A 25,028-nucleotide genomic window follows, 5' to 3' on the forward strand; every position below is an offset into this window, starting at 1 on the left:
TTTTTTCCTTTTTTACCTTTAGCTTCTTCCTTTCTGTCATGCTGGTCACATTGTGGGAACTGAAACCTAGGCCTGTGTCAGTACATGCTGAAATCAGTGGGAAGGTTCTCAGTGTCTTCAGTGGTTTGTAGCTTGGTTTCCTCTGTGGCCTTTGTTTCCTCTGAGTATCATGGGAAAGGGGGGCTGTTCTTGCCTGTTTTCAAAGTTTTTTTAGTAAGGCACCTTTTTCCTAGTGTCCTTAAATGTACCTTATGTATTCTCTGAAAATGGCAAACTGTGAGCCACCCTCCCCCTGCAAAGTAGCTGCCTTGTTTTTCAAAGCAACCTAAGTTTCACACTCTGAGTGTAGGCTCTGGCACAGTTAGCATCTGTTTTGTTGTTTTGGGTGCAGCTCTGATTATCTACACTGAATATCATGATAGAAAATGAACACCTCTGAGGAGCAGCACTACATGAAAAGAGCAGTCTAAAAACAAATAAGTGTTCCTTGAGTGAACATTTTGTTTGTGCTTCAGTAGTTTGTCAAAGTTTAGATTAATAATTTCCAACTATGCAGGATTGCTTTGATGTATTTGGACCACTGGTGTAACAAGTCCACTCTGCCTTATAATGATGGAACCAATTTATTTTTCATTACAGTGCGATCAAGGCAAATAACAAGTGGCTGAATTGTAGCATATTTTTTGGAATAACAGCCAGTGTTGATGTTGTGACTAAACTCATCTCAAGGCTGGTGGTAACCTACTCCTTTGGTTAGCTGCTTGCTATTATGATTTATTTCTAAATTATTGTCAGCAGTTGCAAGCTGTTGTTCTTGTCCTTCTGTTGCTAGTTTCTCTGAGCCTTTTAATCATGTTTTAAGACCTTCAGTCATATGTGTGCACACTAAATAAATTAATATCAATGTCACAATTTAATCTTCAGACTCAAACACGATTTTTGCTGATAGATGCTTCTTATAGTGAGTTTTATTGCTATTGTTTAGCTGTATTTTGATGTTAATTTTTACTGATATCAAGAGCACCTTTTTTTAAGGCCATCTTTCTTAGGAGATTGGGGTGCTGTGATTGTGCCTGCTGCATGTGTAATGCAGACTGACTTCACCCAATAACTTTGAAGCTGGCTGACACTAGATGCCTGGATGCTTGCTGGAAAAGCATGTGAGCTGGCTGAGGGGTAGAGATAAGAATCTCCCCTGATGGAAAAGCTGAAATGCAAGTTCTTGTGAGCATATGAGAATGCAGTTGGAGGTATCATGAATACTCTGACTTCAGCAAAACCCTTAGTACTTATATACTCCTTAGTGCATGTAGAGTCTCCAACTCTGAGGAAGCCAAATTTCATTTATTTTACTCATGGAACAACTTCTGTGTGTTTGAAGTGGAAGTGCGTGAAAGGGGAGGGAGTTCTGCCAAGTTACTTCTTGATTCTGTAATGTGCTTGCTCTCACAGTCTCTCTCACCCCAAATAAAAAGGCTACTCCCTCTGTGGGATGTTGGCATGAAAAATGTCTTGGTTTAAAGGACACCCATCTCTGAACCAGAACTTTTGCATAGAGATTATTTTGACTTTGAACAGTTAAAGGAAAGGGTGTAGTTGGAAAAGAGTAAAGCTTTGTAAAGCATGAACAAGAGGCATTTGAATGCCATAATGCAGGTGGCACATAATACACTAAATAACTTCTGCATTTTTTTACTATTTTATATCTAGTTAGTAGCTTGAGAGAGAAGTGCATGTGTGACAAAAAGATAAAAACCCCTTAAAACTGAATTTGGAAAAAAGTGCCAGAAATGGAGGTGTCAAAGCATTTTCTAAATAATACTGGGGAACTGGGTCAGAAAAACTTCATCTGGTAGTTAGGTTACTTTGCCAAATGTGTACAAAGGCGGTTAAGTGTCTGAAAAATGTGTTTGCTCAGATGTATTGTCACAGAACAAATGAGAGGAAACATAATTCCAGGCAGAAGACAGCTCAGTATTGGAAGTTGCTGCTTTTGAAGTGTTACTTGATGCATGACACAGGCAAATATTTTCTTGGTGACAAGAAGGAGGTAAAGGCTTGATAACGTAATCTGATGCTTCCTGCAGGAGGACCACCCTCTTGGGTTGGAAAGGTCTTTGTGTGTCTGATAAAAATCTTTCCAGACTGCCACCTTTGGGAGGGAAGATGGGTGGGGATGATGTTGTCTCCTGAGCCTGTACATGACAGAGATTTCCCAGGAGATGGTTTGTGCTCCTACCACTCCTAATTCTGTGTCTTCCCCAGTACTGTTCTCTCACACTTCTGAGGATCTGGTGTTGGTTCAGTGGTTCCCTCACAGCAGATGGCTTAGACATCAGCTTGCCCGAGACATTTACTGGTCTCTGCATCTCTCTGAGGCCATTCCAACAAAATATGAATCTGAATTGTGTCTTAGCTCTTAGGACTGGTGTGTGATGCTAATGTGTGTGCATCTGTAGCAGAATAGTGCCAGCATTTCAGGCCTTAGAAAGTTGTTCTTTTTTGCTTTAAGGGAAAGATTGTTTTCTATAGACTGATAATATTATTTAGCAATTGTGCCTCAGGTGAGTCTGAGAATGAAGGGCATTAATGGAAGAGAGCAAATATTGCCATTCTGCTAAAGCTGCTTACTGCATCAGCTGTGGGACAGATGTGCTTTCTGTGGGACAGAAGGGACATTGTTCTGTAAAAACCCTGGTTTGTGAAACCTCTGGTGGTTCAAAAAAGCCCAACTTTTGGGAAGTCTTGCACAATTTCTCAGAGAATTTCTAATATTTATATGGTGATCAAGGACTCCTGCCAATTCTCTGTGCTATGTTGCACATGGAAATAAATCAGGTTCTGGAAGGCATGAGACACTTCAGAAACAGATCTAGGTGACCACAATGCAAGCTGGTAAGTAACTGAGAAGTGGAGGGAAAAAAGTGGCAAAAAAAACTGACCATGAAAAATCTACTATGTTTTGCCAATTTCAAGGCTTTGAAGCAAAACCTGAGACCACGTGGAAGGTTTTGAGATTTACTTGGCAGTGACTCTACTCATTCAGTGCAGGAATTTTCCTTAATGTTGGCAGATAGACCTGGCCTTTAGGAGATGAAAGTTTGAGAACCTTCTTTCTTAGCTGAGTAAGAGCTTTAATCTTGGCACATCCCTTAAATCTGTGGAGTGGCAGTGGTTTGAATTTTTTCCTCAGCCATTGATATGTTCTGTTGTGTGTTCTGCTGCCTGGTGTGTTTGATGGGAGTACATCCTGTTATCTTTTAGAAAGTGTGTAGTGTGAACATAAGAAAGTGTTTAAGTCAAGTGTGAACCTGCTTACTCTTCCTTTTCTCTGTGTTTTCTTCTGTAGAAACTGGATAGAAGAAGAATTCTTGTGACTAGTTGATATGCCTGTGTCCTTTGCTTCACTTTTCTTTGAAAATGGATGGAGCAAAGGAGCAGAACTTGGTCTGAATCCATGTCTGCAGCAGTGGCTGGTGAGGATTTGGCCAAAATGCTGACATATATAGCTCTGTTGTGATTTGCAGGCAAGTGTTTTAGCTATCAGAGAAGCACTGCAAGATGAAGATGAATTTCCAGGCTTACTTCTCTCACTTGTGCATGTGTATTTTGGGATGTTTCTGCTCATCAGATCAGAGGGGTGTATGCATTCCAGGAATGTGGAGTCTGAATGTAAGCTATTATTATTTTGATCAAGTATGCTTACATGTAAATCCTGCTGTTTATTTTCTTGGGACATACGGGATATAGTAATTTATTGATAGATTAAACAGAGTAACAAAGCACAATATGCTGTATATGGGATCCATATCTTCCTGCTCTTGGCCTTGTGGGCAATCTCCTGATTGTGAGGCAAGAAATAATCATGTCCCTTCCTTGATAGTCTGTCTCTTCCATCTACTTTGTACTTAGACATTATTGCTTTTGTTATTTTTTTCTTCCAAGCCACACTACGAACAGACATATGACTATATCTAAATCTTTTTCTCATGAAGGGATCTAAATCAAAATTATCAGTCTACATTTTAACTTTCCTGAGAAATTCTGCATGTATGCTGCCTCATCTGCTGTGTGTCACAATATTGCTGACAGCCATATATTTGCAGGATCTCATCCACAGTAATCAAAGTTCTGAGTCAATTGACATCTCTTAATTACTTGGAAGGGATAAGAAAAAAGAGATTACAGGCTTATTCAAACAGAATGGATTTTATGTACACAAAACAATGTCATTTTGATTATATTAAGGCTTAAAGAAATTATTATTGCCTTACACCTATTTTTCTATATATTCTGGAATTTATCTTTTTCCCCTTCCAGCAAACTTTTCTACTTCTAAGCCAGCTGAGTCAGAGTCCTGCTAGTACTTCTTATGTTCATTTCAGGTATGGAAATTCTCCTTATCAGGTTTAAAAATTCAAACTTGAATATTCCAAGTTATTTAAGTATGAAATATTGGCAGTAATTTATTAAGTAAAAATAAGTGTGAATGCTGCTGAAAACAATGATAAATGATGGAAGCAGGACTGCTGAGAGAACACATAATGCATTATAACCAATTCTAAGTAATAGCTGGAACTGATTGTGTTTGGGGCCCTCTGAGATTATTACTCCACTTGAATTAACATTTTCAGTAGAATCCAGGTGTTCACCTTTTTAAGTATTGAGAAATAAAAACATTACTAGCTTTGGAAAATGTTCACTGATGTGCCAACCCAGGAAATCCAGTGGCTTACAATATTTTTCTTATTGCCATGTACTCAGCAGGGCTTTTCTTTGTACATAAACTTCTTTGATAGCTCACGTGTACAAAAAGGTGTTCTTCCATACATCTGTGTTTGAGGCATCTTCCTGTTTCTTTTAGGAGGTTAAACTTCTTGTTGCCAGTGGATTATTATTGTACACAATCACACTCAGCACCAATTTTTTAAATAGATCTTTACCTTCCTTTTTCTCCACTGAGATGTACATTGAGACTCAGGCGTGGTGATCCTGAAACTGCACCTGAGGGTGGCTTTGTGCTGTTCTTGGACTTGTTTTCTGTTGTCTGTCTTGAAAATTCAACACTGAAGGAATTTGTCTGAGGTCACTTGCTGTGATCAGTTAGGTCAGGTATGCCCTTCAGCTTTGAGATCTGGAAGACTTTTCATTTTGCCAAGTATGTTGTAAGTAGTGCAGAGGATGCATATTTTGGTTTATTTTTCTTAAATACTGTTTCTACAGATGAAGAATTTTTCCTTTCTAGATTGCTAGAAGGAGAACATTTTGAAATTTGTAGAGAGCCTAATAATGAATTATTTTTATCTTTATCTCTCCACTAACAGTTACTGTTGCTTTCTGACTGAGAAACAAGATCTGTTTCTGACAGAGGAACAATCTCTGTTTCTGACAGAGAAACAAGATCTTCACTTGTTCCTTTTTTGGAAGTTGTTCTATTACTTTTGGTTGTTTTGTTTTATCTTTTTTTTGAAAACTACCTATGCACACATCTATCCCATCCTCCTGTGGGATCAGTATGTCCATCCTTTTCTTCATCTTTTGTAATTGGTAGTCCCCTTATAACAATTTCTGGTTTCTTTTTAGTTATTTCCTTTTAACCAATATGGTGACAAAAGCTGCCTCACAGTACCAGTGCAGTGCCCATAGCTGTTGGTTAGCTCTTAGGCACAGATATGCTTCTTTGATTTCCTCTTTTTGCTTTCCTGTTTGTGCCTCTTCTCATTTATAGCTTAGTCTTGGTGTAGTTATCTACATTCACTGTGTGCCTTTATGCTGTTTGTCCTGTTCTTAAGCTGGTGTTGTCACCTTGTCCGTGGTGACAGGGATGCTCTGAAGCCCCTGCCAGATGTTGAGTCAGCTGCAGGGAAGCCCAGCCAGGGTGGGAGCCCTGTCCTGAGTGGGGTGGGCAGGGAGGGGAGGGAGCACCTGGGGGCTGCTGGCAGTGGCAGACACTGGCAGGAGCCACGCAAAGTGTGGGTTGGTAACTCATTTATTTATTTATTTATTGGCCTTCTAAACAGACAGACTTATTAAATGATCTCCAACCTGCTCTTCTTTGTCCGTGCCAGTTACTGATGCAGTTTTACAGTTAAAAAATAGCAATCCATGCTTGCTCAGAAAAAGCTTTTTTAGCTTATCCATGCAAAGAATGATACAAGTTCCATTTGTCAAATTCATTATCATTCTTACAGTGTCCTGGCTTCTTCAGATGTGGTAGTCTCTCATGACTGCAAGTTTGCTTGGTTTGGAGGGAAAATAGGTTTTTTGTTTAAAAAAATAAAGAACAAAAGCAGTGATGATTTATTTTAGCTTTTCATGCACAGAGAGGAACCAGATACAAACAGGATGTTTGTTAGAGGCATCTCCTGATGACCTTGGGGATGCACAGAATTCCAGAAACTAGAGGACAGCATCTGGAGAAATACTTGAGTGGTTGTTTTTTTTCCACTAGTTTAGTTATTACTCTGGTATGGCTCATTTAAATGTGATTTGTCTGGCCGTCATCAAATCATGACAGAAGCTCAGAGAAGATGAAGGGAAATGCCTAATTTGTTTGCCCTTGAAAAAGAAATGCTATAGCACTTCAGGACTTTTTCTGTTCAAATCAGTAAGAAAATGGTATTGTTATGTTTGAAAGTAAGTTTGCAGTATCTTAAGTTTGCAGTATCAAGAAGTTATGAGTTAGACTGCATATATTTTTTTTTTTTATATCTTAAGAACAGGTTTTTTTCAGTGGTGTGGAGAGAATGCTTAGTCATGCATTTTATATGGACATAGACAATGGGCTCAAACTATATTTGTGATGATATTCAACAACACAAAACTATGATATTCAATAAAATGTTTCTTCAAAAGTAAAAAAAAGTTATGAAAGAAAATTCTGTCATATTTGAACAAATACTGTCATGGAACACAAGAATCCTTTTCTTAAAATTCTGTCTAACACACTAATTTTGACAGTGTTTTAACTGGGATGCTCTGCTAGGGTAATTCCCAGCACTAATTATTTCATTCACCCACAGGAGGGGCAGAAATGGTGTAGACTTTTACAGTCAAAGTGATGTTTCATTTTGGTATGGTCAGTTAAGCTTCAGAGAGGACACCAGTGTGAACCCAGTCCCCTGGGACTCAGCAGAGCTCATGAGCACATTTGATATTCACTGCTGAGGAGGTGATTTCAAGGGTCCTCTGGGGTTCAGTGGTGATGCAAGACTTTGGAGCAGATATTCTACTGTGAGTGGATCCTTATCTTGGAAGCCTGTGTGAATTGGGTTTACTTCATCGTTAATTTGGGAGAATGCCATGGCTTTCTTCCTTGTTCAGTTTCTGTTGCTTGTGAAAAATGAGAGAGAAGGCCTCTTGGAGGGGAAGGTGAAAAATGGAAAATGTAATTCTTTTTCCTTGTGCCAAAGAACATAGATGGAATATGAGGTATTCAGTTGGAATATATTAGTTACAATCTGAGTTTGCTTCTTAGCCTTCTTCAAGATTTCAAATAGATAATCAATCAGGAAGAAATTGGATTAAACTGCCATCATTCACAACAACCTCACCATTTTGCTTCAGGACCACGTAACTTGCACTTGTGTGTCACTAACATGACATGTATGAGCCATGGTGTGAGAGACAACAACATCCAGAATGAGCCCTGTGTCACTCACCACAGCCTTGAGCTGGGTACAGGATAGAATTTAGCTGGGTACAGGATGGAATTTTGCCTGGAGTTCTAAAAGAGGCTCAGTCTCCAAGTTCAGACCTCACTGTTTATTAAAACCTATTATGTTGGGAACTGACCAGCTTTGCAGAAGAGAACCTGGGGGTCCTGGTGGACATGAAGTTGAATGTGAGCTTGCACCATGCCCTTGCTGTGAAGGTGGGCGCTGGTATCCTGGGGTGCACTGGGAGGAATGTTGCCAGCAGGTGAAGGGGAGGTGCTCCCTCCCTTCCATGCAGCACTGGTGAGGCCACACCTGCTGTACAGGTAGTTCTGGGCTCCTCAGTGCAAGAGAGACATGAAGAAGAGCCACCAAAGTGATTAAGGGACTGGGGCATCTCCTGTGAGAACTGGGACTGTTCAGCCTGGAGAAGAGAAGGAGCAGTGGGGGATCTTACCAATGAAGGGAGGATGTACAGAAGACAAAGTCAGGCTCTTCTCAGTAGTGCCACATGACAGGACTGGGGGCATGAACTGAGACAGGGAACTGAAAACCTCTGAACATCAGGAAACACATTTTTACTGTGAGAGTGACCTAGGAGAAAGAGAAATTTCCCATTAAGGTTGTGGAGTCACCATCTGTGGAGAAGCCATCTGGACAACCTGCCCATCCTGTGCACTGTGATTTAGGTGGCTCTGCTTGAGCAGATGGGTTGGACCAGATGACCTGCAGAGGAGCCTTCCAATCTCTACCATTTGTGACTTGTGAACTTTTTTACAGGCTGCTTTCTTTCTGCATTTTTGGAAGCTTTTTGCATTGCTTGTGTCACATGCAATTGATTTATTGTTAGTTTTTCCATACGTGATCACTTATAACATTCTAATTGTTTTTGTAAGGAGAAGTGATTTGCTTCATCTGTGATTCCATATAGTACATTGCAAATAATCGAGGCCCAGTACTATAAAGACTGTAAGAGATACTGTTTCAAACCACGTGTTTAATAAAGCTTAGAAGAAATATAATTGTGGAGATTGTCTAGAAACAGCTATAATAAAATGTTTGCCTTTGGAAACTCATTCCTATCCACTGCTCATCTGCCAAGGACACCCCTGGAATAGTCCTTCTGTTTCTTTCCCTCTCCAAGTCCCAACACTTGGTACTCCAGAGCAAGCAACACAGAGCTTATTGCTGAGGTTTGATTTTTTTTTCCTCTTATAGGAATCTGTAGTTTTACCTCTTATCCAGTGTTTCCATGAGGAATTACAGAAAAGGGGGCTCTTGTGGTGTTTGTTTTTATTAACATGCATAAGGGGTGTATTTAAGCTTCTCTTCTGCCTGCTCTTCCATGAAGTCAGTTTCAAAAACAAGAGGCTCTGAGGGAATAACCTATCCATGGAAATCACCTGTATTTATGAACCTTTAAAAGCACCACATACTTCCAACAGAAATAAAGTATCTTTTGCCTGGAATTATCCTTCGTAGCAAAGTCAAAGTCAGTCATTTTGAGGCTCCAGATTGATTTATCTGGAAAGAGGAAACATTTGCTGCCAAAAGCATCAGAGCAAAAATAAGCTTTGTCAAATAAAGGGAATTCTGCACCATGTCTTGAGTATTGCCTTTGTAAAGGACACTGGGGAGGCTGAAGTGAAAAGTGAAGAACTTTTTTCTGGTTAGAAGTGGGTCTAGGCAGTAGGGTGGGAAGGGAGATAACTTTTTTTAACATGTGGTTCTTCCTCCATAAACCTAGGGGAAGGGGGAGTATCCCATCACACTTACTGCTGCTGTGTGCACTTCTTAACCTCGGTTTTCAAATTTACTTCTTCCTTAGATATGTTTCTAACTTTATATGGAGTTGTGTGGAGCAAATGCAGGCTATTTGAAGCCTCTCAATTCTTGATCTGAAGTGTGGCCCTTAAGTGCTTCTTATGGTGAATTGCTCTGCTTATAGACTTGTTCCTGAAATGTTTCCAGTTCTGGAATTAGCATTAGCATTAAGAAATATCCTGTGGAAAAAAAAAGCTGGGGAACCCAAGTCTAGCCAGAATTACTCATTGCATTGTACCAGCTGTCAACAGAACTCCCAGTTGTAATTTTGGCTTTAACACTTTGTGGTCTAATGCTTGATTTCTAGGAAAGGATCTGTAAGTTGATGATGGTAGGGCTGTATTCTTAATTTGAATGTTTGTGTTGTACCTGTAAGCTCTTTGCTTATGCATAAAGCTGCTGTCAACATCAACAAAGCACAGCTGAACAACCTCTACTTTTGAAAGAGCAGCATACCTTTATTTTGTTTTTCTGCCTAAGACTAGTGCACAATCACATATTTTACTGTTTTAGAACTTTCTTTTTTTTTTTCAGTTTACCCTTTAAGAGGTGAACTGCCTTATATTGGCTTGCATTTTAGGAATTGCTGCTGTTTTGTAATAGCAGGATGACGTGCATCTTACAAACTGGTTCATGAAGCTCTGTCCTGAGCACCAAACTTCTTCAGCAGAATAGTTCAAAAGATTGTGCTCATTATGCTAGAAAATGGTACCCTTAGGGTCCTGCTTGATCAAGGTGGGGGATGCTTTAAAACTGGGCTATAATTAAGAGTGCAGTAAAACTGATTTATTATTAATTTCAGTTTATAAGAAAAGGGAGTAAATTATGTTCACTCTTGCCGCAGAGTTTTGGAAAAGAAAAATATGCATTAATAAACAATATGTCTGTAATTAATTAATGGTCCCCTGGAGATGATTTTCTCCCAAACTAGTTAATTAGTGTGTAAAATACTAAAAAATTAATCCCAAAACTCATAATAACAAATCAGCTATGGGATGGTGAATTGTGGTCATTAAAGCATTTTGTTTTTCTGTTTGTTTGGTTTTGGGTTTTTTTTGTCTTAATGGCCAAAGTTAACAACCAAGACAAATGGAAAACAAAGCACCAATGCTGAGGTGCATTTTGACATTTCTAATTATTGTCCTGTGCCACTAAAAGCATCATAAAGCTCTCTCTAGAATTAATGTGAGCTATAAACCTATTGTGTACTCTAGATTTCAAAATGAGTATTGATTACTATTTTGTTTTTTATTACTTAGGAAGATATGGGCAGGGCCTAAATATTAGAGCCCTCAAATTCATCATTCCCTATGTTTTCTGTTATCCTTCTTTAATCTTCTGCTGTGTCTGTCATTTTTCTCTCTCTCCAGACAGACTGATAAATCTCTTGAATTTGATCACAAAACCACATTTCAAAAACCTACTGTTCTGGTAACCTAGATGGGGTCAGCATTTTAAGTACCTTTTAATAAGCAGGTTACCATGCATGTCTCAGTTGGATTCATATTATTAGTTACTGATTCCTAAATTTTTAGTAAAGCTTTTGCAAAGCATGAAGTGCTCTGTGCTTTGTGTGCTGAGAGCGTTACTGGCTTGCAGGGAAACCCATAAACTTGTCAAAAATGTGCATACTTGTAGAATCAAAGCCTTAATTTGTAAAATGATACTTAATAAGAAAAATGGGCATGAGGTAGTAATTTTTCTTGTTGAAAACAATGGTTATTGCTCAGGTAAATGTTAGCAGCCTTGACTGATTGCAGAAAAGAAGTGCAGAAGTGATTAACATGACAATCTACAAATCATGCCATAAATTTTTTGTCCCTTGCAGCCACAACAGGTATATAAACTGGTCTTACAGGTTTAGTTTAGTTCTTTTGGAAGAAAAAAGTGTGTTACAAAAAACTTGGGAGAGAAAATCAAAATTCTTCCATACTTAAGTTTTCTTTATCAGCCTGATACCTATTTCTTTTATATTATTAAAGTGAAGCTTTGATGCATGCATTGGTATATCTCCCCCCTATTATTTTTCTCCCCCACTACTAAGTCCTTTTATGTTATGCTAATATGAACAGATGAATTCTTCTTTAGGCTTCTTCTAAGAAAATGAGTTTTCTAACTTAGGCTGCATTTATCTTTGACTGTGCATAACTTTTAAAAATTGGCTGGTTTTAAGGAAGTGTGTGTTCAAGAAGCAGCAAAGGATATTAGAAATACCCATAATGACTTTCAATCTTTTAAGGTAATAAACACAAATCTGCTTGCAAGTATAAGGGGAAATTTGCTATTTATTCTAAGGCTATACAAAGCAGTTGTATCCAAATATGAATGCAATTGTAGAATAAATTAATTTCTGTCTCTAGCACAATATATTCAAACTATGGATATCCATGTCAAGCAGGTTGGGTCTTTACTTGCTCGTTGAATGCTCTCTTTATTTGTTATATCGAGTATAAATGTTACCACCTTTACTTGATATAAATTATTTCCCTCTTGCTAACCAGAGGGATTTGGGAGAGGAAGCTAGAAGGTATGTTGCTAGTGTGTTCTCAGGTTTAGAGATGGTAGACATGCTGCCCTGCTCTCTCTCTGATTTTAAATTGACACTTTGATGGACTTGGGGAGGTGATAGCAGAGGGAGTCAAGGATGTTTCTTCCTTTGCATGCCTTTACATGAGGTGTCACTGTTTTCTTTGCTCTCTCTTCTGCAATCTATCAAGGTGCCCTCTGGAATCCTTCTTGGAAAGGCTTTGCTGGAACTGGACAACCCAAGCAGGGCAGTTATGGGACAGCTGTGTTGTAAGGAGAAAGCAAATAGAGTAGGATTGTTAAGCCTGGAAAAGACCACCAAGGAGAATTATGACAGATACACAAAACTATGTGTGATGTGGACAAGTTGAATAAAAAAGGAATTAAGCAGGCAGAGGGAAGTTTTCTGTGGAGAGCTCCACTGAACTGACCTCATTGCCTCATGTTGCTGTCTCTGCCTTGCTGCAGGAAAGGGGCTTCAGGACTGGTGAAAGCCTTGGCAGGGCTTGGGGTGGGGGTGAGTTTTTCCCCAAGATGTGGAATAGTGAAGCGTGTCTGGGGACAGCAGAGCACATGTTGGAGGAGGGGACAAATGGAAAACATCTGGAGGTGACTCTCACTGGAAGGGTATGTGCTCTCCCTCCACAGAAACCACACAGCTTATCTATTGAGAGACAGAGAGAGCACACTGCCCGAGCGGCTTCATCCAATATTGGCATTTTTGTCTTTGGAGCTAGGGGCACATAAAAATCACAGTGGTAATGTTTCTTAGGGGTAATTTTGTGAAACAATGCTACTTTTGCTGGCAAAACTCCAGTAGTTTTGGCTTTGTATTGGTTCATCTTTTACAGTTTTTGATTTATCTTACTCAAATGCCTAGCATAAATAAAAGAGAAGAAGATTCTTTTTGCAGAAATGAGTTGTCTCTTACAAAAGAGCTGGAGCTGCTGACAAATCCATCATAGAATAGCCTGGAGAGAGGAAAGAGAAGAACAGTGAAGGAAAACTGGAGTATAGTGAAGGATCTGGGTGTTTTCTAGGGAGGGGAGGATGTCTTATTACTTACACAGTATTCAAAATGTGACTTCATATTCAGGCAACACATTCTCTAGAGATTTTACAAACTCCACAAAAATGCTAATGAAAAGCAAGTGTTTTATTGTGAAGTTGTCTCCTTTCTGCCTTCTCGAATTCTTAAATATTTGAAAATAGCTTACAACTAAACTGTTTTCTATTTAGCTTCTATTTGCATTCCTAGTCAGAATAGTTTCACCTTACCACCTGGATTTCCTGTGCAGTGTTTCCAGATGGGACCACAGGGACTTGTTGCTTTAATTTGTTTGTAGTCTGTTTCCTGCAAGTTTGTATATCTCTGTGGGCATTTTTATTGTGCATACGTGCATGTGTTCTTTCATTTAACGTCAGGGAAGAGTTGTGAGTAAAGGCTCCTTTACTGCAGAGGTGTAGTATGCCTTAATTTTGAGCTGGGAAATAAACATCTTATTTATTCTTCAAAGTACTGAGATTTCAGATCCCTTTTTTGTCTGTAACAGGATGAGAGGCCAACTCTCCTCTAAAAGAAGATCCAGCCCACTCTAGACAAGCTAACAGTGTTTCAGCATGTGTATCACACAGCCTAGCTGCATTTTGTGATCACCAGATAATATTCCCTTTTACAGAGATGATTCGACAGCTAGGTCCAGTTTTGGCTCTGAAAAATCTTTTCTTAATGGCATCTTTCCAGAAACCATTCTGCTTCTGCAAAAAAGTGGAAAATTTTTGACCAGCCTAATTTTCTGTATTTTTCTATTTCTTGACTTGATACATGATAATGCTTTATATTTAATAAAGATTATGTATAACTTTTGACATAGTTTTTAAAGTTGTGCTTATCATCATCTGTATTTCAAAATCTTTTGTGTACAAGAGTTCAGTTATCTTGCTTGTAGCTGTCATAGTAATATACCACAGGTTATTGTATATGCCAGCTTCATTTTTCTGCTTTGTATGTCTATTTTTGTGGAATCAGTTTCATTTCCTCTTTTGTTATGTGTTGGTGCTTATGCTTCAGAGTACTGCTTGTGTCAAATTAGCTTTTTTTTTCATTTTATTTTCACTCTGTAGAGTTTTTGTAGTGGTAGTGCAATTTGTGCTTCCATTGTTTGGGGTCTGATGCAGTAGAACACCTCTGTGTGGAAAAGTGGCGTATGAAAAGTTCATCTGAAAGAAAGTACTTCAGTTAGAAGAAACCTCAGTAGGTTGTTTTGTCTGGTCTCCCATTTGAATATTTTAGAAAATAATATTTTAGAAAATACCTAAAAAACAAGGGAGGCTGGAGAGTTGTAGTTTTGCTCTGAATTTATGGAAATACAGAAGTCCAAAATACTAGCCAATAGTGTCTCCTTTACAATGACTTTTTTTCCTTCCAAAAATAAAGGTGAAAAAAAAAGAATAGGATGTACACTTCTGTTGACATGCAGCCTCTTTCCACAGAAAAGTTATAACTTACAGCTGTAGCCCATATTTGCATAACACTGGAGCAGAAGCAGTAGTTACACTATTTTTGGGAAGAGACTTGCTCTGTTTTGTCCCTGGTTGTTTGAAGTACTAAACTGTATTTAAAGCACCTGCAGCACTTCCTAAAGGTGCTCTGCACAACAGCTTCCATTCACAGAGATGTTTCTTGGTAATCCAGGGTTCTGAACCCTGCAAGATGGGGATTCTGAAAGTACTTTACAATACAGAATCTCTTTTTATTCTTAAGTATGCCCATTTAAATATGCCCACTTTATTCTTGAGTATGCCCATTGTGAGCTTGGTGTTGTATTAAATGCTTTGTTTTCATAGAGTTTGAGAATATCATACTTCTGCTATTTCATTTCAGCAAGTGATGAGTGTTTAAGTCTGTAACAGACATATATTTTACGCAGCATGATAACTTCACATTTCACAAATATTCCACATTAGAGCTTTTTAGTCAAGACCTTATGTGGTGGGTTTAACCCAGACAGCAACTAAGCACCTCCCAGCCCCTCCGTCCCACCCTCCTCTTGCTCCTTGCAGTGGGATAAGAATTGGAAGAGTAAAATCAAGAAAACCTTGTGAGTTGAGATAAAGATTTTTAGTAAGTGAACAAAACCCACAAGTGATGTAAAGGCAGCCACTCAGCACCTGCCACATGTAGAGTGATCCCAACCAGTCTCTGAACAGCAGCCACCTTGGAAAGTTCAAACCCCCAGTTTTTATGGCTTTTCATCATGTTATGTGTCACAGAATATCCCTTTGGTCACTTGGGGTCATCTGTCCCAGCTGTGTCCATGCCCACCCTCAGCCTGCATCACAGGGGCAGTGTGAGAGGCAGAGGAGGTCTGGAGTCTGTGCAAGCAGCACCAGCAGGAACCTGCTGTGTTACCTGTTCTGCTTTGCTCATAAATACAAACATCAGCTGGGCTGCTGTGAGGAACACCAGCTCCAGGCAGCAGGGGCAGCACACCTTACCTTGTTGCTCAGGTCAGGTTGCTACAAACAGCAGCACTCAAATGCTTTGGAAGGGCATTAACCTTGACTTTGCAGTGCTCTGGGGGCTGGAGCTCCAGAAAACCTCTGATAATCACTGCTGTTTCTTAACACATTTTATATTAAACTTAAAAGGAAAGGAGTACACTGATGTCATGACAGATGTATGCATGATTTTTTTATATCCTGATCACACCTCTGGATTGTGTTTCATGATGTGACTTGGAAGTTTGCTGGATCTTATCTTTGTTTGTCTGGTTTTGTTAACATGAATGGTATGTGGTATTTTACTCTACATCTTTGTGGGATTTCCTTGCTGGGAGAGGACAGTCTGGAGGAAAGGTCTCAGGACACTGAACCATCAGGAACAGCATCCTTGTTTCCTTTCATTTGTCTAGCAAAGACACATTGTCCAGGACCTCTGTAGCTGTTTACAAATCAAAAAAGAAACAGTTGATCCATTCATGCCTTCTGGGATAAAGGCATCTCATGTCTTACTCTCATATTTGCCTGTTTTCCCAGCAGATTCTGATGTGCTGAATAACTTCCATTCAACAGAGACTGCCTAAAGAACAGGCACACAGCCATTGATGTGGGGAATGCCATAAAGGGGAAATGAGAGTATATTGTTCAGAAACATCTGCTAGAGAGGAAAGGAAAGGAAAGGAAAGGAAAGGAAAGGAAAGGAAAGGAAAGGAAAGGAAAGGAAAGGAAAGGAAAGGAAGAAAAAGACAATTGGAAGTGGGTACACTCCATCTTTTGTCAGTGGCAATGCTGGAGAGAGAATGGGAAAGGCCACAGATGGCTTCAGACACCAGTGAAGGATCAGAATCTACAAGCTGCATTAGAGGGGTCAGCTAGATGATTATAGTGGCAAACAGAAACTTGGAGAGTCATTTGGAAAGATGGACTGCCTCCTCCTCAGACAATTAACTGAAATACAAGAAGATGAAGTAATTCAAATGGAACCTATCTGATGTAGTCTACTGAAATATTACCTGTTTCTTGAAAATAAGGCTTTCAGATGAAGTGAATCAGAATTTTATCATCCTCAAGGTAAAAAGTGGGAAAAGCCTAGGAAGTTAGGAAAGGTTCTGTAAGTAGAAAAATAATAGAAGAAAATATAGAAAGTAATCTTATCCCCTAAAGAGTTGCAGCTGGGTTAATTATTAAAGATTAGGAGCAGGCCTGACTTTAGCAGGCCACAGCTATAGCCAATAAGAAGAGTGTTCTAAAAGAGTGGATTGGGTGGTTGAGGGGAACTGGAGTCAGTTGGCTGCTGTGAGAAGGAAGAGTCAGTGCTTGGAGGAGCTGCCTACGAGAAACATCAAGGAGGTATGAAATTCTTGCACTAAGGACACAACAATATGAAACCTTTGCAATACAATGACAACAATTAAGTATTTCAAAAATGCCATTTGGTCTAGGAATTGGGCTTTTAACATGAAGCTCTGAATGTGGCATAACAATGTCAGCACTCCATCTACTATGGTGATTTACTCCAGTTTTTTTTTTATGTTGTGACTTGTCTCATTTGGAAGCTGCAGTTGACAAGAATAAATTTCTGTTCAGTGTACTAGAAAGAAAAGCAGACATTTCTGTGTCTTCGTAAGGCAACTCATTTCATATGCATTTCAACATTTACTATTCAAATAATAGTGAAGTAAAAAATAGCTCCCATTAATTAATGAGAAATAAATGTTGACTGTATTTGAAGAACCTCTGCCCAGAAGGGAATTTAAACAAATTTCAAAACATGCATGCATAATCAGAAATCTATGTTTTAAAGTTAGCCATTGTAGCAGGGTTGTTTCTGCAGGTTAATTGGCATCTTTGTTCAGTAGTGTATCAATAATACAGGTGTGAGAAGGTATCTGAATGAATTAATGCTGGGGTGAACAAAGATACTGAGGGGAAAAAAGATGTCTTGCCCCTCAGAAATTAAATCTGAACCCATGTGGAATTTTCTAACAGGGCAGGAAAATCTGATCCCTTTCAAGATCAAAACAAAAGTGGAGAGGGGCACAGGTGTTGGTGGCTTCCAGGCAGTTTCTGTGTCCAGTATTAGAGAACAACATCTTCATAGTCAAATACCTGGAAAAGATCATTAGTTCTCAAAATGAATGAGGAAGTAGTTCAATAACTTATTGTGGGTAAATCAGTATATGAACATATACTATAAATTCTATCAGCAGTTTGATCATCAATGCTGTCTGTGTTTTCTTACCAGGTAATTTTGTCAATATAAATTGAAATTGCCTTCGTTATATTTTGGGGCATGAGATTCAAGCAAAAGAGAGTAAGAAAATGCCACTTCACAGTGTAATTTCCTACTAGCTGTGACCCTGAGAGCTTGTTTCTGGTAGGTCTGATGAGGGAAGATAGTTAATTTGGCTTTCTGAAGTCTTTTTAGCTTAAAGTCCTTAATGCAGAGGGATATAATTTTCTGTTTGACTTTCATCAATAGCATTTGTATGTCAAAAGCAAGTAGTGATGAGGAATTAAATAATTATAAAATAGTGATTTTAAAAGTGATACTTAAGATGTTTTTTGAAAAATTTGATCTTGCTCTTGCTCCTTCTTCCCCTTTAAGCACAAATATACTTTTTTTTTTTAAACTGAGAAGGCAGATTGGAGCACTTTTGTATCACTGGAAAGTACACAGAATATAGTGGTTACATATTTTTGAGGGCAGGAGGTTTGGGACAGGGTCCTGCTGAGAGGAAGTGGGAAGTCCCAAGATATTTCTTTTTCTTTCTTCCCTTGCTCTTCTGGGGAATGTCAGCCATCTGAAGTGAAATCAGCATGCTCAGAAAGTAAAACTTTTGCCAAAGTAGTTCTGCAGAATGTACTATTAAACTCTGTGGTAGAAGGATGCCAGAGAAAATCTAAGATATTTACTGTCACTTCCTTCAGTTTTGTAACATTACTGAGACCCCTCTAAAAAGAAGAAATGGTTTTGTTTTTTTTTTTTTTGATGTAAAGACTCTGTTTTGCATTGCTAAGGAATAAAGTGTGGGAAAGAGAAGGAGCAAGACACTGTCATTTATTTCACCCATTAGTGAGCAATACTTTGAGGCAATAAGCAGATTCTCCTATGGCTGTGCTCAGCATGTTGGAAAACAAATAGGACAAAGCCTCTTTTCCAGCACAAAAGACAGAAAGGAGAGTAAGAGGAATAAAAAAAAAAGTGTCTAGCCTGGCAGTGTTACCAGACTAAGAGAATCAGGAGAGGGAAATGATGGGGAACACAAGGAAAGACTTGGAAACTGAGTTATTAGTTGGGAATGTGTGGAGAGGCTTTTAATAGCATGTCTCTTTGGGTTTTTCCTTTCTGAATCATGTCATACCATTCATGGACAAGTCTGTGAGGAAAAATATCCTCCAACCTTTGTGGTTTACATGTGAATGGAGGCAGCTGGTGGGAGTCATGCCAGAGGTTGCTGCTCTGCTGTCCAAAGCAATTGCCTCTGAATTGCTTGCAAGGATTGAGCAAAATGGAGCTGGTATTGCTTTATGAAAAGTTTCTTTGAAAAAGGTGTTTTTGTGATTGTGATGTTGCGTGTCTTTCAAGCACATAATGTATCAAACCAGTGCCTTATTTAAAGACTAAAGAAATATTGATACTATGTTACTGAGGGAAGTAGAATCAGAAAGGCTCTCTTTCAAAAAATCCCAATATTTGATGGCTGTTCAAGACTGTGGTATGGGTTGTAGGTTGTGGGATTGCATACAGTGTTCCCCCACCTAGATCAAGCTAATCAGATGATCTGCTTCTCATTCCTATTTGGAGGGTGATGTATTCAAGTAGCATTGGGATACACACTGTGTTTTGGCAAGGCCATTTATTGTCTCCACCAGTAATTGCTAGGAAAAGTAGTTTATGTTGATGGTAGATTTTCAATCCCATGCCCCCTGAGCTGTCTTCAGTTGATGAGCTAATTAATTGGTGGAGAAAAATGGTGCTGAGACCCTTGCTGCAGAGCACCATGAGCATCCTTAGATGTGGAGGTGAATCGGGTATGGAATCCTGAACACACTGCTCATTGCTGGATCTGTGTCAACCCACAGCAGCTGCTGGTTTTGAACTTGGGAACACTTAGGCTTGATTGATTAACTACTAAAATGATGTTAGCAGTAGGATTTGGATATATATTAAGCACCTGATAGGAGCACATTATAAATGTACACAGCTGCAAACTGGTGCCTGACCTAAGCAGTGCTGAGATGAACGGGATGCACTCCAGATGAGGGGAAGTGAAAAATCCTTTCTCCCATAACTGCACAGATCAGTCACATTCATGGGCATTTGATAAACTTGTGGTTGGAGCTGCAATATATAAAATCCTTTAAGATACCTGGTTGGCAGAGTCTAAATGTCAGGGTGGAAATGTGCAGGGTTGCAGTCTGTGTATGTCCATACCTTTGCATCCTTGGTTTCTGTGCCTGTGTGCAGGGTTGGCTGGGGCCACAGGTTCAGAAGCATTTGATGAACTGTAAGTCCAGATAATTCTTTGTTCTTGTATTTCTTTGCCACTGTATTCCTACAGTGTTAGAAGGTACTTTCTCCCATTGAGAAGCCTGTAATGGCAGCCAGCTGAATAAATTATTTCTTTGGCTGAAGAGGTAGAGGATTTTGAACAGAAGTCCTGCCTTCAAACCTGGGCAGCAAATGTTCCATACATGCCAAGTGCATGTTGTTTGTGCTTTCCCTCTCAGATGTGGTAATTTGAAATGTAATGATGTGAAGGATTGTATTTATTTTACTCATGTGTTACTAATCTGTGTAATTTAACAGCAAGCAGGGACATAAACTTCATTAAGATCCAGATGATATAAAAAAAAGTTGGCTGAGGTCCCTCCTCTCAGTCTAATATTGAAAGCAAAAAATGGCACTGGGATGCACAAAACTGTGATTACAAAAGCTGTTATTTTTTGCTGATTACTGCATTATAACCTGGGGTGATGGTGCAGTGGTGCTAGAAATGATCTTCCACTTCTGCAATCTCTGTGCTTGTCTGCTGTGTGTTTAGTTAGATTTGTTTGGTTTGTTTGCACTGGCACTTAGGATACAAGATGGTCCTTTGGGTGACCAAGTGTCTGTTTCCCGCTGCTGGGAGCGGAGTGGTGAGTGCCTCTTCTGCAGCTGGGGTGGGAACTCAAAGAAGCCAGTTGAGATTTTTAGGTCTTCACAGAAATGAGGAAAAAAATGGCTTTTATATAAAACTTTGAGCTTCTTTTTGGTGCCAGCTCTCATCTATTCAGAGAATTAATTAAAAATATGGTGTTTGATTTGGCAGTATTTATTTGAATTTCTCATTATTTTATACTTATTAAAATACTTTGATGTAGTGTTAGCTTGAAGGAATTGGTAAAATTTCATTACAGGTGTTCTTATGTGATGATTGGGGAAGAGGAGTCAAAGAAACTAACGTTACCTGCCTGTTTCAATACTTAGGTATCTTTAAGCTGACTCTTAAATTCTGTATATTTTTTGACAAAATGATTCAATTACTTTAGACCATCTCTGCACAACAGCGGCTCAGTGTACAATATTTGCTATTGCAGAGTCAATCCTAAAATGGTGGGGAAGTTCAAAGTGCACTTAAAATTGATGTGTAAATCTTTCATATGTATCTTTTGACTATTTAGATGAGAATAAATGAACAAACAGATTTATCTACATATAGCAGAGCTTATTATGGTATAGACATACAATACCTGTAAATACCTAGGCCACCACCACTGACACAGGAAACTTTTCAAAGAACATGCTAGCAGACATTAGTGTAGATATTGGGTTCTCCTGGTTTAAGTCCCAGTTACAGAATTGTATAACTCCCAGTGTTCGGTGCAAATGAATGCTATAATTTTGGGGAGCAGGCTACACCACTTCTAAGGTGCAAATGTGTGAATCTGTTTTGAAAACATTACTCTTTTTATTATATTTAATAAGCAGTGCCTGATACATAAAAAAGCATTGCATTTTGGGTTATCTTAATGAAATTTTTTTTGTTTTTAAATTGGGGTAAGAGGTATGTGAGAATGCAAATAAAAGGTAGTGGAAGTCAGTAGGAAAATGAGGGCGTTTTAATTTGCTTTCTGTTTGTAAGTACAGGAAACTACCTCATCATTAGTAAAAGAATAAAAAAGGGGTGAAGATGCCTAGAAAGTTTTTGACATAAGGGCAATTTTTGGAAATAATAAGCTTAATTTTGTATAATTTTATGCCCTCTAATACTAGTTTTGAAGTCAGACTTGAAAATAGGCGTGCCATCACAGGCCAAGACTGCCCACACTGCAGGGCACAAAGCTCACACCAAAGTGTGAAGCAGGTCAGGCCTGGGGACTGAGAGTTTGGGTCACTGCTCCAGGGTTAGGAACCAATCCCAACAGCAGCACTTGGAGGTTTTTGACACAACTTCTCTTGATGCTGGCAGCTTCTTTGAAGTTGGCCCCTAAGTCTTGTGGGAAGTCTCTTAGACTGAGGACCTTAGGACTGGTTTGGATATCTCAGGTGCCAAACTATTTGAATGAATTTGGTTCCGCATTTGGGTAAGGACCTTACAGAGCTTGAAATGTATTAACTACAAGCATGCATTTAAAGCTGCAAAGAGGTAAACCCAAAACCTCTTCAACTTGCTAACCTCTGTGTTTTTGTTTTTTTTTTTTTTTTTTTTTTAGTCCAGATAGATAAGGCTGAAGCTGAGCAATACCACTATATCTAGTGGTTGTTGAGTGTGGCATATGCTTTGAGGAAATTTTTTAGTCCAGCTAGTTTAAGATTTCCAGCTCTGGAAATAAGGCTTTGAGCTGTTGCTTCTAACTTCCATAACTTTATATTTTTTAACTTGTGTGGGCAAGAATGTTTTATCTTTCTGGTTTACTACAGAGGCTTTTTTACTGTATAAATACCTTTAAAATTTTTCTGGCACTTACTTTTCTGGGAAGAGTGAAAAACTTTTTAAAATGTATCAAGCCCCCAGTTTAATGAATCAGTATATTTAAAGAGCTTTAGTATGAAAACAGATATTAAGTTGTCTCTATTTGTTGTAAATAAAGTCTATTCAAATGAACTGGGATGGTATTTGTTGTATACCAGTTATTGCCAGGAGTCAGTGATTTGTCATTTGATGCATTACTCTAGTGTGGTAAGATTGATTTTGCAGGAGATTAAAATTTTTTATAACATTATTTTTCTTATTGTCAGAGTAGAACCCTGAAAATAGGTATCATGCATGTATTTGATTGGGTGTGAGTTCAAAATGAATTAAACCTTAGCTGGAAAATTCTTGTGTACAACATCCAGTGATTTAATTACTTAAGTACAGCCTTTTGATGTTTGAAGCTCTGACATGCACTGGGGTATTTTATATGGTGGGAACTGCCTTTAACAACAGAGGAATTATCCATAGAAATCTCTTGTTGAAAAGAAATGCTTTTTTTTCTGCCATATCAAATAGTTGTAGTCTCTGGAGTAGTTCTTTCTTGCTTATATCCTCTTTGGATTTAAAGTGTTGTCATGTAATTTGTAGGCAAAAGAGCCGTTTTTCTTCTGTGGAGTATTTTTTTTTTGGTGCATTTGGTTCTTGATTGTGCAAATCTCCCCAGGAAAAAAAAAAAGATGACTTGAAGAATGAGGTGCAGCATGAGTTAAAGCATTTGACAACGTGTTGTATTAAGCTGGTTTTGGCAGGATTAGTCATATGGCATTTGATGGCCAGAATTTTGATTAGTCATGGTGCTTCAGCAAAGTTTCTCTGAGAAGGACATCAACATTGTACAGTGTGGTGAGCTGACATTGGCTGGACTCCAGTTGCCCACCACCCACTCTATCACACCCATCTTCAGCAGGATGGAGGAGAGAGAAAATAAGATGGAAAACATGTCAAGATCAAGACAAAGGCAGTTTAACAGGGTAAAGGTCACATGCATGGAAGCAGAGGACAACAGAAGACTTACTCTCTGCTTCCCATCAGCAGGTGATGTCCAGATACTTCCCAGGAACCAGGGCTTCAGTGCTCCTGGCAGTTGCTCTGGATGACAAACATTCTAATGACAAATGCTGCCCTCACCCCTCTCTTTCTCTACCTTTTTTAGGTTTTATTGCTGAGCAGACGCCACATGGTATGGAATATCCCTTTGGTCAGTTGGGGTCAGCTGTCCTGGTTCTGCCCTGTCCCAAAATCTTGCCCAGCTCCAGCTGACAGGTGGAGGGGCTGAGAAGTTTGAGAGGCAGAGCACTGCTCTGCAGTAGCCAAAGAGTGTTCATCAACACCTCTCTAGCTACTGATACAAAGAGTGTTCATCAACACCTCTCTAGCTACTGATACAAAGCACAAAGAGTGTTCATCAACACCTCTCTAGCTACTGATACAAAGCACAAAGAGTGTTCATCAACACCTCTCTAGCTACTGATACAAAGCACAGCACTGTCAGGGCTGCTCTGGGCTTAATGGGCTCCATCTCAGCCAGACCCAATATATGTGGATTTGGACTGGTCAACTTCCTAGGCATGAGGATCTCTGGAGTTATGACATTGTTTCCCAAAGCATTATCCTAGAGAAACTGATGATTATGTCTTGGACAGCATACTCTTTGGTAGATTAAAAACCTGTCTGTATGTCTGGGCCCAGAGGGTGGTGGTGAATGCTGCTCCCTCCACTTGGGGCCTGGTCACTAGTGGGGTACCCCAAGGCTCAGTACTGGGGCTAGAACTGTTTGATATCTTTAATGATGATCTGGACCAGGGATCAGTAAGTGAGCAGATGACACCAAGCTGTGTGGAAGTTTTGATCTGTTGCAGTATAGGAAGGCTCTGCAGAGGGATCTGGACAGGCTGGATTAATGGACCAAGGCCAGTGTTATGAAGTTATAAATATAAAGGTGAAGTACCACGTGTTTCACGAGTCACAACAACCCCCTGTAGTGCTACAGGCTTGGGAATGAGTGGCTAGAAAGCTACCTGGTAGAAAAGGACCTTGGGGTGCTGGTCAGCAGATGGCTGGGCATGAGCCAGGGTGTGCTCAGGTGGCCAAGAAGGCCAGTGGCATCCTGGCCTGTGTCAGCCATAGTGCAGGCAGCAGGAGCAGGGCAGTGACTGTGCCCCTGTACTTGGCACTGGTGAGGCTGCGTCTCAAATTCTGGGATCAATTGTGGTATGTTGAAATGATGTTTAGAGAAGGGCAACTAAGCTGGGAGAGGGTCTGGAGCGCAAGATGGGTGAGCAGCAGCTGAGGGGGCTGTGAGGGTGTTTAGCCTGGAGAAAAGGAGGCTCAGAGAAGGTGTCATTGCTCTGTACTGCTGCCTGAAAAAGGTTGTGGCCAGGTGTGGGGATTCCTCTTACCCCTGGTAACAAGTGGCCAGGATGAGAGGAAATGACCTCAAGTTGCAGCAAGGGAGGTTTAGACTGCTTATTAGGAAAATTTCTTCAGATAAAAGGGTTGTCAAGCATTGGAACAGGTTGCCCAAGGAAGTGGTTGAATCACCATCCCTGGAGGTACTAAA

At 39.5% G+C, this 25,028-nt stretch overlaps 1 protein-coding gene and 1 pseudogene across 3 annotated transcripts in view; both read left to right on the plus strand.

The window, feature by feature from the left end:
- CDK14 (cyclin dependent kinase 14) overlaps positions 1 to 25,028 on the plus strand; it is a 448,028-nt gene that overhangs the window by 10,145 nt on the left and 412,855 nt on the right. The gene's annotated exons all lie outside the window — the stretch shown is intronic.
- LOC129117324 (pre-mRNA-processing factor 6 pseudogene) overlaps positions 23,260 to 25,028 on the plus strand; it is a 29,573-nt pseudogene continuing 27,804 nt past the window's right edge.

The sequence above is a fragment of the Agelaius phoeniceus genome, chromosome 1 (assembly GCF_051311805.1).
Source record: "Agelaius phoeniceus isolate bAgePho1 chromosome 1, bAgePho1.hap1, whole genome shotgun sequence".
NCBI lineage: Eukaryota > Metazoa > Chordata > Aves > Passeriformes > Icteridae > Agelaius > Agelaius phoeniceus.